Source organism: Phoenix dactylifera, chromosome 3 (genome assembly GCF_009389715.1).
Source record: "Phoenix dactylifera cultivar Barhee BC4 chromosome 3, palm_55x_up_171113_PBpolish2nd_filt_p, whole genome shotgun sequence".
NCBI lineage: Eukaryota > Viridiplantae > Streptophyta > Magnoliopsida > Arecales > Arecaceae > Phoenix > Phoenix dactylifera.
The window spans coordinates 10,545,830-10,558,822 of record NC_052394.1 but is presented as its reverse complement, the minus strand read 5'-3'; positions in this window follow the sequence as shown (position 1 = coordinate 10,558,822).

The window sequence follows — 12,993 nt, the reverse complement described above, 5'->3', positions numbered from 1 at the left end:
ATCACAAGCATCCTTACTTAAACATTGTATATTCTATGCATTGTTAATTTCATTTTTATCAAATGAACATTTGTGTAATTATTTTTGCAGATTTTATGTATATTTGTTATTATTTCAAAATATGTTTCATACTCAACTAATATTCTACTTAATTTATAGATTTAATTATCATATGTGTTGCTAGAAATTGGACCCGGGGGCAATCTTCGGTCGAGGAGAGGGAGCGGCGAGTTCTCACGGCGGGGCGGCGGTCCGTCGGCGAGCGGCGTCCTCTGTCTGGTGTGATCGGGGAGAAGGAGCAGCTGGTCCTCGTGGCGAGGCGGCGATCCGTCAGCTGGCGGCGTCCTCCGTCTGGGTGCCTGCACACGAACCGGTGGCCGGGTTTTCCGACGCCGGCCCTCCGACGCTCAAGTCAGAGAGGGGGCGAATAGTGTAAAAAGGGAGATAAATAGTGTCTGTAGAGTGCATCAATCTTCCAATCCCCTCCTGAGAGGCCAAGGCTCCCTTTTATAGGCGGGGGTCGGTTTACCTGCAATGTAACAGGGCGAGGCCGTAGTACGGCTCGGCATGTTGTTCAGGTCGGCGCACGGTCGGGCGAATCATTGCACCGATGTCGGCGGTGAGGGCGTCGTACAACCCGAACTAGCACGCTACCAGGCGAATTATTGCATTGGTGTCGGAGGTATGGTCGGGATCAGAGACTTATCATAGTCGACTAGACTCTGCTGGGCTAATTTGCGTGGAGAGCTGAGAGTCCGTAGATGACAGGAGCCATGCGCATTAATTGTGGAGTAAGCCGGAGATCCGCATTAATTGTGGAGTAAGCCGGAGATCCTCATTAATTGTGGAGTAAGCCGGAGATCCGCATTTATTGTGGAGTAAGCCGGAGATCCGCATTTATTGTGGAGTAAGCCAGAGGTTTACAGCGATCATGCGCAATAAATGCCAGAGGGGCGTCAGGGTATGGTCTTCGGCCGGACCTCAGAGGTGCACGGCCGTAGTAGGTGGCTGACAAGAGTAGACCTCGAACATCGGGGTTTTTCTCGGATCGGAGGTCTCGAGATCGGTCGTCTTGAGGTCGGGCGTCCCGAGGTCGGACGCCGACTTCGGCCGTCCAGGGTCGGAGGTCGTGCGGCTCCTTAGGAACATTTGCGTCATTTGGGAAAAATCTTGTTCCCCCCAACACTACCCCCCGACTTCCGAGTTCGAGCGGCTTGTGGGCTCGGACGTGGGAAGTAAAGTCTATCATTAAAGTTGGGGGGGGCGAATCTCGTCTGCGTCCTTGCGCTTCTCGGAGTTTTCATGGTGAAACCTGCGCCCTTTGGCGTCTCGAGGCTGCTTTATTCAGCGAGCTTATGATGAAGCTCGTATCACTACGCTTCTTGAAGCGGGGGTGGCGTCTCTTGAATTGCCGAGGTTGCTTTGCGGCGGATTAAGGATGGGGGTCCTCGAGCTCGTCGAGGCGGTGTCTCGATCCCGTAATCGAGACCCCTTACTCATCAATGAGTGTGCCGTTGCGGGGTCTAAAGCGGACACGCGGCATGACCTAAGGTCGGACGCTTCCGCTTTCGTGTTACTGGATCATAATTTCGGGGAGGTGGAGGCCACATCGGGGCTCCACGTGTCCCAGATCTTATTAAATGAGGGGAGCGGGGGCGGCGTCTGCTCGTTCCTCAAGACGATTTGATTTTGCGGACCCATGATGAGGCCCCGAGATCCGATGGGACAATGCTTCGATTTCGTAGCCGATTTATTAATCCGGAGTGAATACGGTGCCTCGGCTTCCGAGGTCGACATGTGGCGCAACCTGATCGGGGGATGGGAACCGACTCCGTTGATCTGGGCCGTCAGGGGGGTCTATATAAACCCCTCGAGGTTGCCCTAAATGTCTTGTTTGGCTGCTTCTTATTTTCGTTGTCTTTCTCCCTTGCTTCCTCCCTCCACCGAACCTTGCCGTCGGTGCCCGGAGCGATTTCCGGCGATGTCCAGTAGGTTCCTACCCCGTGATTGCTAGAGTTCCTCTTTTCTTCTCCTCCCCAGCTTCCATTCGCTGTTTTTAATTTTTATTTCGTTCTTCTGTGGGAATGGGTTTGGGTCCTGAGGAAGTGGGGTCGAGCCTGTCGGGGGAGGAGTTGGAGCTGATCCGCTCCCCGGTTCTTCTTCCAGCCCGGGTTTCGTCTTGAAACTGCGGGGCCGGGGGACAGGGTGACGCAGCCGCCCCCAGGTCGGATCGCGGTCTACCGCGAGACACTTTGGGCTGGCCTGCGTTTTCCCGCCCACGAGTTCGTGAGCAACCTGCTGGCCGAGTACCAGCTTGTCCCGGCGCAGTTGGCTCCGAACTCGTGGAGGACCATAATCGGGTTCTTGTCCCTGTGCCTCGGGCACGGGGTCCCGATCTCGGTAGGCCTCTTCCGCCGGTGTTTTCTGTTAAAGAAGAACCCGGCGGACGCAGGGTGGCTATACTTCGCCTTTCGGGGCGGTATGTCACTCTTCCAGGGTGCCCCTTCCTCGATTCATGAGTGGAAGGGGAAATTTTTCTTCCTGGCGTCCGAGGCGCCTTGGGGGTTCGACCCGAGGTGGGGGAACCCTCGGTTGAAGGCCCTCAATAAGCTCTCTGAGCCCTCGAGGAGGGAGCTGAGGACCCTGGACTCTCTGCGAGCCCTCGGGAGGGGCAACGACCTAACCGAGCTCCTGCGGGAGGACGCCCTGGCGAGCGTGGGTCTGAGCTCGGCGCGCCCCGAGGGTAAGGGTGGTTACGTTACTTTCTTTTCTCGTTCTTTGGTTTTACTGCCACTGGTCTAACACTTAACGAAATTTTTGATTTCAGATATTCCCCATATGCCGACCAGCAACACATCACTTTTTTCCCGCCTGAGAAGGCGAGAGGCCGAGGCCGGGGGAGCCATACCCCAGCCTCGGAAGAGGGCGAGGACGGACGGCGCCTCTACGTCGGCCGGGACGAGTGGCCCCGAGGCGGGGGCTTCCACAGCTGACCCGAGGCGGGCGCGGGTCGCCATTGAGGCGGGTGCATCGGCCCCTCCTTGCCCTACCCCCCTTGCCCAGCGGGGGGAGTCGTCCATGGCCCGGCCGCGGCGGCCAGAACCCGGGCTTACTCGAGGCCCCGAAGCGAGCGGCTCCGGGACCTCGGGCTCGATCGTGCCGAGCTCTTCCCGGGCTTTCCGAGAAGATTCGGTCGAGCCGGGCTCCTCTATTCCCGAGGGGAGTTCGGCCTTTCATGATGCCGAGGTCGCGCGTTCCGTGTTGCGGCGTGCGATGCTTCCAGCAGACCGGGCTGAGTTCCGGAACATTCCGCTGGAGGAGGTCGTCAACAGTGCTTACTGCAACACCGCCCGGATAAGCTTCCTTCTTAATTTCCTTAAGCTACTAGCGAACTTGTGTGTTTTTCAACTCATGATATCTTCGTTTCTTTCTTTTCAGCATGTCCACGAGCTCGACGCCTTGGTGTTTATCGCCCAAGGCTGTCAAGAGGAGGCCTGGTGGCTCGGCCGACAATTGGAGCCGGCCAAGAAGAGAGTCACCGAGCTGGAGGCGGCGTTGGCCGAGGCCGAAGCTCGGAGGGCGGCCACCGAGGCCGAGCGCCTTGCTATGGCGGAGGCGCTTGAAGAGGAAAGGGCTGCTCATGCCCTGACCAGGTCGGCCATGCGCGGTACGGAGGCGCGGTTGGGGGAGGTCCAGGCCGAGGTCGCGGCCCTCAAGTATGAGGACGGGGTTTCCCGTCTCCGAATCGAGCAACTCGAGGCCCGAGAGCGGAGGGCACTTGAGCGGGCTGACCATGCCGTGGAACTCTTCAAGGAGTCGCAAGAGTTCCGCGACATGTTGGAGGAGGAGACGGTGGACGGGTTCCTCCGGGGCTTTGAGAACTTCCGGCTGCAGATGCGCCGGTACTGCCCTCAGTACGACCTCTCGACAGTCCGTCCGAGGGAGGACCTGGGCTGGGGGTCCGACGCGGAAGGCCTCCCCGCCATTTTGACATCCGAGGCGGGAATATACGAACAAGACCCCGCCGAGCCTTCGACGGGGGCGGCCGAGGCGGTCGGTGCCATGGAGGCGGCTCCGGCGGCCGAGACGGACGCCGTCCCGGAGGCGGTACCTGAGGCCCCTGCCCCCGACCCCGAGCCTGTACTGGCCGAAGACCCCGAGATCATCAATGTGCCGGACGACCCCCCGGATGTTGCTCCCGCCGCTTAAGACTTAGCGTATATCTTATTTTTTCTTTCTCTTTTTCCATTGTATCCGAGGTCGGCCCTTGAGTGGCCGACTTCCAATTTTGTAATTGGCCTTCCGGCCCTTTGTCAATGAAAAAATATTTTTGTCATTCTGTGTTCATCTTTCCCTCTGTTGTTGTGGATGAGGCTAGAGCCTTAGCTAACCGCCTTGACGACCTCTAACTTTGTAATTTAATTTTCGGGCTGCTTAACGAAGTTGCCCCTTTTTCCCGGGCTACGCCTTAGCCTTCTCGGATTCCAGTCATTCCGACCGAAGGGAGCTCCGAGTCTTAGGTTTTTTAGAAAATTTCTCTAAGTCCTATAACTCGGATCTGAGAGTCGTGGAAGTCATCACGTTTAGCCTTTAGGAAATTCCCCAGGCATTGAGGTCGGGCCTTAGTCCTTCAAGTAAGACCGAACTAGGTCTGTGCGTGCTGCTATTCGGGGAGTTTAGTCGGGTTTCCGAACTCAACTCTGAACCCCTCGTAGGGAGCGCGGGCTAATAAACAAGTTATTGCCGAAGGTTTTCGTAGTTATCGTTCTCGGATTCTGCCGAGATTTCGGTGAGCAAGGCTGGAATTTCCAAAGATTGCCTTGGTACCCGTGTTTGGCTGGTACACTCGTGGTCGGGACCACTTTCTCAGCCAGACGTCGGAGTTTACGTAGAAGAGCCGAGTTGGGCCCTAATTTATGAAGCCTTTGTACAAATTGCGGAGACTTGATGAACGGAGCATGCATAATGTAGTTAGGGGGTCGGTCTTAAGCCGACCTATTGGAGAAGCCCGACTTCGGGGCGGGATAAGACTCCAACGTTGGATGAGATTCCGCTCAGCAGTACGTAGATAAAACTTGACAAAGAGGGCGTCTAGTTAGATGTACCTCTTGCATTCTTAGAGTTATGCTTTGCATGGTGGAGTAGGTTGCCTCCCTTCCTCGTCGACCTCCGGAGTCATTCTTGACTTTAAGGGGGCTCGGGCTTCTCACGGACCCAACGGCGTCTGCCGAGGTTGAGAGGATTTGGGGAGGCTTTATTGATTTGTAGCTCTTTGCGAGGTCAAGGGAGCTTGAGACCCTATGGTCGGACCTCGGGGCGCCCCAGCCTTGGTCGAGGGATCTTGTGTCAGGTCGGCGAGTTCGTGGACGCTTTGCGGACCTGTGGTGCCTCCCGAGGTCGAGGGAGTCTGGTTCTCTACGGTCGACCCTCGGGGCGTCCCAACCTTAGTCGAGGGATCTTTCGTCAGGTCGGCGGGTCTGGGTACGCTCTACCGACCTGCGGCGCTTCCCGAGGTCGAGGGAGTCTGATTCTCTACGGTCGACCCTCGGGGCATCCCGACCTTAGTCGGGGGAAAGCTCGCTTCGGGGATCGGGGATCGTCGACCGCTCCCGGGGGTCCACTTTGTGGCGCCCCGGGTGGAGCCACCCTTTCCACCCCTTACGGCTTCTTCACGAGGTTGAGGGAGTCTGGTTCTCTACGGTCGACCCTCGGGGCATCCCGACCTTAGTCGGGGGATCTTTCATCAGGTCGGCGGGTCTGGGTACGCTCTACCGACCTGCGACGCTTCCCGAGGTCGAGGGAGTCTGATTCTCTACGGTCGACCCTCGGGGTATCCCGACCTTAGTCGGGGGAAAGCTCGCTTCGGGGATCGGGGATCGTCGACCGCTCCCGGGGGTCCACTTTGTGGCGCCCCGGGTGGAGCCACCCTTTCCACCCCTTACGGCTTCTTTCCGAGGTCGAGGGAGTCTGGTTCTCTACAGTCGACCCTCGGGGCATCCCGACCTTAGTCAGAGGAAAGCTCGCTTCGGGGATCGGGGATCGTCGACCGCTCCCGGGGGTCCACTTTGTGGCGCCCCGGGTGGAGCCACCCTTTCCACCCCTTACGGCTTCTTCCCGAGGTCGAGGGAGTCTGGTTCTCTACGGTCGACCCTCGGGGCATCCCGACCTTAGTCGAGGGATTCTTGCGCCAAGCCGATGTTTCATCGTCCTGCGATACTTCTCGAGGTCGAGGGAGTTTGGGACTCTACGGTCGAGCCTCGAGGCGTCCCGATTTTGGCCGGAGAATCTGAGGATCACAGACGACCCAACGTTAGAAGAGAGTTACAGCCATCAAGATGGGAGAATTATTTGCAAAAAGGAAGCTGAGTCCATTGTCCTGATTGTCATGAACCCCTAGGGGTTTTACTGGTAGTACATTCGTAGATTCTCGGTGTTCCAGCTTCGCGGGATCAGGGTCCCCTCTAGGGACTTTAATTTATAGGCCCCTGGTCGTTGCACCCGGGCGATCTGATACGGCCCTTCCCAATTTGGGGCGAGCTTCCCTTGCTCGGTCGGTTGAGAAGCCTCGACTCTCCTGAGGACGAGGTCCCCCACTTTGAAGAGCTTGGGCTTGACTCTGGCGTTGTAGTATTGGGCCGTTCGCTGTTGGTATCTCGCCATGCGGACCCGGGCGACCTCTCTTGTCTCTTCGACAAGATCCAAGTTTCTCCTGAGCTGGAAGGAATTGGTGTCGGGGTCGTAATGCTCCACTCTTGGAGAAGGCAGGCCGATCTCCAACGGGATGACGGCCTCAGTGCCGTATGCCAGGTTGAAGGGAGTCTCTCCCGTGGGCAGTCGGAACGTGGTCCGGTACGCCCAAAGGACATTGTACAAGTCCTCGACCCACTGTCCTTTGGACCGATCAAGCCTAGCCTTGAGCCCCTGCAAAATAGTGCGGTTAGTTACCTCAGTTTCCCCGTTTGTCTGGGGGTGAGCGACTGAGGTGAAACGGTGATCAATGCCGAGCTCAGAGCAAAATTTCCTGAAATGAACATTGTCAAATTGTCGACCATTGTCGGATATAAGGATACGGGGGAGTCCGAATCTGCAGATTATGGACTTCCACACGAAGTCCCGCATCTTTGGCTCGGTGATCCGGGCGACGGGTTCGGCCTCGACCCATTTGGTGAAGTAGTCGATGGAGACGACCAGGAACTTTCTCTGTCCGGTGGCCAGGGGAAAGGGCCCCAGGATGTCGATCCCCCATTGGGCAAACGGCCAGGGGGCGATGATGGAAGTCAGCAAAGCTGAAGGTCGGCGCTGGACATTGGCGTTTCGTTGGCACCGATTGCACTTCCGGACGAAATCCGTTGCATCCCTCTGGAGTGTGGGCCAATAATATCCTTGTCGTAGGACCTTATGGGCTAATGCGCGACCCCCCAGGTGATTTCCGCAGATCCCTTCATGGACCTCTCGGAGGGCATAGTCCGCCTCGGAGGGGCGGAGGCATCTGAGAAGGGGAGAAGTAAACGATCGCCGATAAAGTCTATTCTCGTACAAGACATACCGGGGGGCCTGGCGCTTGATTCGGCGAGCCTCCGTCTCGTCGTGAGGTAGGGTTCCGTCCTGAAGGTAGCAGACGAGCCCATCGATCCAGCTTGGCTCGGAGTCGATGCACATGGTGGGCTCGGGTTCCTCCGTGCTGGGGATCTGGAGGTACTCGAGCGTTGTTCCCTTGGGAAGCTCGCTCATGCGGGAAGTTGCCAATTTGGATAGTTGGTCTGCCCTGAGGTTTTCCGCTCTGGGAATGTACTGAATATTGAAAGAATTCAGGGCAGACGTGAGTTCCTGCACCTTTTGGAGATACTTTTGCATGGATGGCTCTTTAGCTTCGAAGTCTCCTCGGATTTGGTTCACCACCAGCTGGGAGTCGCTGAAGGCCGTCAGGTCTCCCACTTTTAGTTCTTTCGCCAGCTTGAGCCCGGCGATGAGAGCCTCATACTCGGCCTCATTGTTCGAGGCCGGGAATTCGAGGCGCAAAGCTTGCTCGGCCACCACTCCGTCTGGACTGGTGAGGATAAGTCCGGCCCCGCTGCCCCCCGAGGTCGAAGACCCGTCCGAGTGCAGGACCCATGGCTGCCTCGGGGCCTCCTCCACGGATTCGGGTGGCTGCTCGGGGTCGTCCGGAAGGGTGCACTCCACGATGAAGTCGGCGAGTATCTGAGCTTTGATAGCCGGCCTGGGCTGATATTCGAGGTCGAATTCCCCGAGCTCGATCGCCCATTTGGCGATCCTCCCCGCACGATCCGACCTCTGCAATATTTGCTTCATAGGCTGGTGGGTCACTATAGCTATTGTGTGGGCTTGGAAGTAAGGCCTGAGTCTCCGCGCCGAGATGATGAGAGCGAAGATGGTCTTCTCAAGTTTAGAATATCGGGTCTCAGCATCCCTAAGAACCCGGCTGGTGTAATAGACCGGCTTTTGGAGCTTGTCCTCTTCCCGGACGAGGACTGAGCTCACTGCAGCCGGGGAGACGGCCAAATATAAGTAAAGGATCTCGCCTTTCTGGGGCTTGGTGAGCAGTGGGGGAGAGGCCAGAAGGCTCCGAAGCTCTTCAAAGGCCTGCTGGCATTCTTCTGTCCACCGGAAGTCTTTCGGCCGTTTGAGGCTCTTGAAGAAGGGGAGGCAGCGCTCGGCGGACCGAGAGACAAACCTTCCCAGGGCGGCAACCCGCCCCGCGAGCCGTTGCACCTCCTTAACTGTCTTCGGAGGCGACATCTCTTGCAGTGCCCGGATTTTCTCCGGATTGGCTTCAATTCCGCGCTGGGTCACTATGAAACCCAGGAACTTGCCCGAGGTGACCCCGAACGCGCACTTCGCCGGGTTAAGCTTCATTTGATATCTCCTGAGCTTGGCGAATGTCTCGTTGAGATCGGCTATGTGGTGTTCCGCCGCTCGGCTCTTCACCAGCATGTCGTCCACATAGACTTCCATGTTCCGGCCGATCTGGTCTTTAAAAATTTGGCTGACCAGTCTCTGATAGGTGGCCCCAGCGTTTTTCAGGCCAAAGGGCATCACCTTGTAGCAGTAGGTGCCCTTGTCGGTGATGAAGGCCGTCTTTTCCTCGTCTTCTGGCGCCATTCGAATTTGATTGTACCCTGAAAAGGCGTCCATAAAAGTTAGCAGCTGGTGTCCTGAAGTGGAGTCGACGAGCTGGTCGATGCTCGAGAGGGGGAAGCTGTCTTTCGGGCAGGCCTTGTTTAGGTCGGTGTAGTCCACGCACATATGCCACTTCCCGTTGGCCTTCTTTACGAGGACTACGTTGGCGAGCCAATCCGGGTAGGAGACCTCCCGGATGAAGCCGGCCCCGAGGAGTTTGCCCACCTCCTCAGCCGCAGCTCGTTGTCGTTCCGGGGCGGAGCCTCTTTTCTTCTGCTTTACAGGCCTGCTGGTTGGCCTCACCTGGAGTCGGTGGACCATGACCTCAGGGTCAATTCCTGGCACGTCCGCGGGCGACCAGGCGAAGACGTCAGCGTTGTCCCGCAGGAAGCTGACGAGGCGATCCCTCTCGTGGGCACCGAGGCCGGAGCCGACCTGCACGGTTAGCTCGGAAAAATTTTCTTGTAGTGGGATTTGAATAAGGAGCTCACCGGGCTCTACTTGTTTCTTCCAGAGGGTGTCCCTCGCATCGAGGGTTTCTATGGGCAGCGAAGGGCCCATCGGGTGGTCCGGCGCCTTGGTCGGTTGCTCTGCTGTGTGGGCTGCCATGTAGCATTGCTTGGTGATCAGCTGGTCTCCGCGGACCTCGCCTACTCCTTGGCCGGTGGGGAAACGCACGAGCAAATGGCGAGTTGAAACCACGGCTCGAAGGGCGTTTAGCCCAGGGCGCCCAAGGATGGCGTTATAGACCGAGGGCAGACGGACCACCAGGAAGTCCATCCTCACGGTGCTCTCCCGGGGGGCGAGGCCGACTGTGACAAGGAAGTTAGCCTCACCTTCAACCGGGACCGCATCTCCGGTAAACCCAACCAACGGGGCATTGACTCTCCGGAGATACCCTTCGGTCACTCCCATTTTTTGGTAGGCATGATAATACAAAATGTTGGCTGAGCTTCCATTGTCAACTAGGACACGCTTTACATCAAACCTGTTTACAATCATAGAGATGACCACAGCGTCATCATGAGGGGTTTCGACCCCTTCTAAGTCCTCGTCCGAGAACGAGATGACTTCACCAGTACGTGGGCGCTTCTGGGGTGCTCCCTGGGCGGCTGTTCCTGCCGAGGCCCGCCCAATCATGTTGATGGTACCGGCGATGGGCCTGTTGTCGTCCGGATTTTCGGTTGGTGCGACATTCTCCGCCGGCCTCCTTTCCTCATGTCGGCTCCTCACGAACCGGTCGAGTACTCTCCGACGGATGAGCGCTTCTATCTCGTCCCGGAGTTGGAAGCAGTCCTCCGTGTCGTGCCCGCGATCTCAGTGGAAGCGGCAATACTTCCTGGGATTTCGGGGGAATCCCGTGTCTCGCATGGGGGGCGGGGGTCGGAAGAAGTCCCGACCCTCGATTTCCATCAGGATTTCGGCCCGGGGAGCGTTGACGGGTGTATAGTTCTCGTACTTCCCCGGGTACGTCCGAGGCCGTGGTGGGGACCTCGGTCGAGGAGGGGTCCTCTGCTGAGGTCGCCTCTGCTGTCGGGGCAGACTTCTCAGTCTGGGGAGACTCTTCTCTCGGCGGGGAGACCGGCTCCTTTGCCGGCCGCGCTCCTCGCGGCGCTTCTTCCGCTTCTTCGAGGCGGGCTCGATTGCTCCCCGCCTGGAGGCGACTGCCTCCTCGGCCTTGGCATACTTCCGGGCTCGGGCCAACATTTCGGTGAAGTCGGCCGGGAAGCTCTTCTCTACGGAGAAGAGGAATCGGTAGGAGCGAACCCCAGTCTTCAGAGCCGACATGGCTATCGACTGGTCTAGCTCGCGAACCTCCCATGTAGCAGCGGTGAAGCGATCCAGGTACTCCTTGAGGGACTCCCCCTCTTTCTGTTGGATGTCGAGGAGAGAGTCTGACGTCCGTCGCTGGCGCCGGCTGGCAGCGAAGTTGGTAGCGAACTGCCTGCCGAGTTGCTCAAAAGAGGACACCGTATTCGGCTTCAGTCTCGAAAACCAAAGCCGAGCGGTCCCTCGGAGGGTTGCTGGGAAGGCCTTGCAGAGTATGGCCTCCGAGGACCCTTGTAGGGCCATGAGGGCCCGATAGCTCTCCAGGTGGTCGAGAGGGTCAGTCGTCCCGCTGTAGGGTGCCACTTGAGGCATTTTGAACCTCGCGGGAACCGGCTCATCCTCGATCTGGCGGAAAAAGGGGGACTTGGTAGTGAACTCAAAGTCTCCCTCTTGTCTTGCCTTCTTGCTGTGGAGCGCCGCAATCTGGCGCTCCAGATACTCAACTTTCCGGTCGAGCTCCCCCATCCGTGGGATTGTCGCTGTGGTTTGCGCCAGCTCACGGTGGTCTGGGGCTGACTCTGCCTCAGAAAGTTGGGGCCTCTGGTCGAAACCTTCTCCCGGTAACTCCCTCCAGGGAGAAGGCTCGTTCTCCGTTGTTGGCTCTGGAGGAGCCATGCAAGTTTTGGCTTGGAAAAACCGGGCCGTTGGGGAGACACTCCGGCGGGGCCTGGGCCCGTGGGGGGAGCGTAGGTAAGGCTTCCTCGCGCCGCAGACCCTGAACGGCGGCGGCCAGGGCCTGGACTTGCTGTACCAGGGCGTCGAACTGTTCCGGCTGGACCTGAGGAGCTGGGTCAGCCGGAGTTGGAGAATTTTGGACGGAGTGTCCAGGGCTTTGTGGGGGACGCCGGGAGATGTTAGAGGCTCCCTTACTTCTCAACTTCATGACTGCTACTCGGCCCTTCCCCTAGCGCCAACTGTTGCTGGAAATTGGACCCGGGGGCAATCTTCGGTCGAGGAGAGGGAGCGGCGAGTTCTCACGGCGGGGCGGCGGTCCGTCGGCGAGCGGCGTCCTCTGTCTGGTGTGATCGGGGAGAAGGAGCAGCTGGTCCTCGTGGCAAGGCGGCGATCCGTCAGCTGGCGGCGTCCTCCGTCTGGGTGCCTGCACACGAACCGGTGGCCGGGTTTTCCGGCGCCGGCCCTCCGACGCTCAAGTCAGGGAGGGGGCGAATAGTGTAAAAAGCGAGATAAATAGTGTCTGTAGAGTGCATCAATCTTCCAATCCCCTCCTGAGAGGCCAAGGCTCCCTTTTATAGGCGGGGGTCGGTTTACCTGCGATGTAACAGGGCGAGGCCGTAGTACGGCTCGGCATGTTGTTCAGGTCGGCGCACGGTCGGGCGAATCATTGCACCGATGTCGGCGGTGAGGGCGTCGTACAACCCGAACTAGCACGCTACCAGGCGAATTATTGCATTGGTGTCGGAGGTATGGTCGGAATCAGAGACTTATCATAGTCGACTAGACTCTGCTGGGCTAATTTGCGTGGAGAGCTGAGAGTCCGTAGATGACAGGAGCCATGCGCATTAATTGTGGAGTAAGCCGGAGATCCGCATTTATTGTGGAGTAAGCCGGAGATCCGCATTAATTGTGGAGTAAGCCGGAGATCCTCATTAATTGTGGAGTAAGCCGGAGATCCGCATTTATTGTGGAGTAAGCCGGAGATCCGCATTTATTGTGGAGTAAGCCAGAGGTTTACAGCGATTATGCGCAATAAATGCCAGAGGGGCGTCAGGGTATGGTCTTCGGCCGGACCTCAGAGGTGCACGGCTGTAGTAGGTGGCTGACAAGAGTAGACCTCGAACATCGGGGTTTTTCTCGGATCGGAGGTCTCGAGATCGGTCGTCTTGAGGTCGGGCGTCCCGAGGTCGGACGCCGACTTCGGCCGTCCAGGGTCGGAGGTCGTGCGGCTCCTTAGGGACATTTGCGTCATTTGGGAAAAATCTTATTCCCCCCAACAATATGATATTAGTATCTGTTTAATCATCGAATGTTGATACACAATGATCAATATACTCATATGAAAGTGGA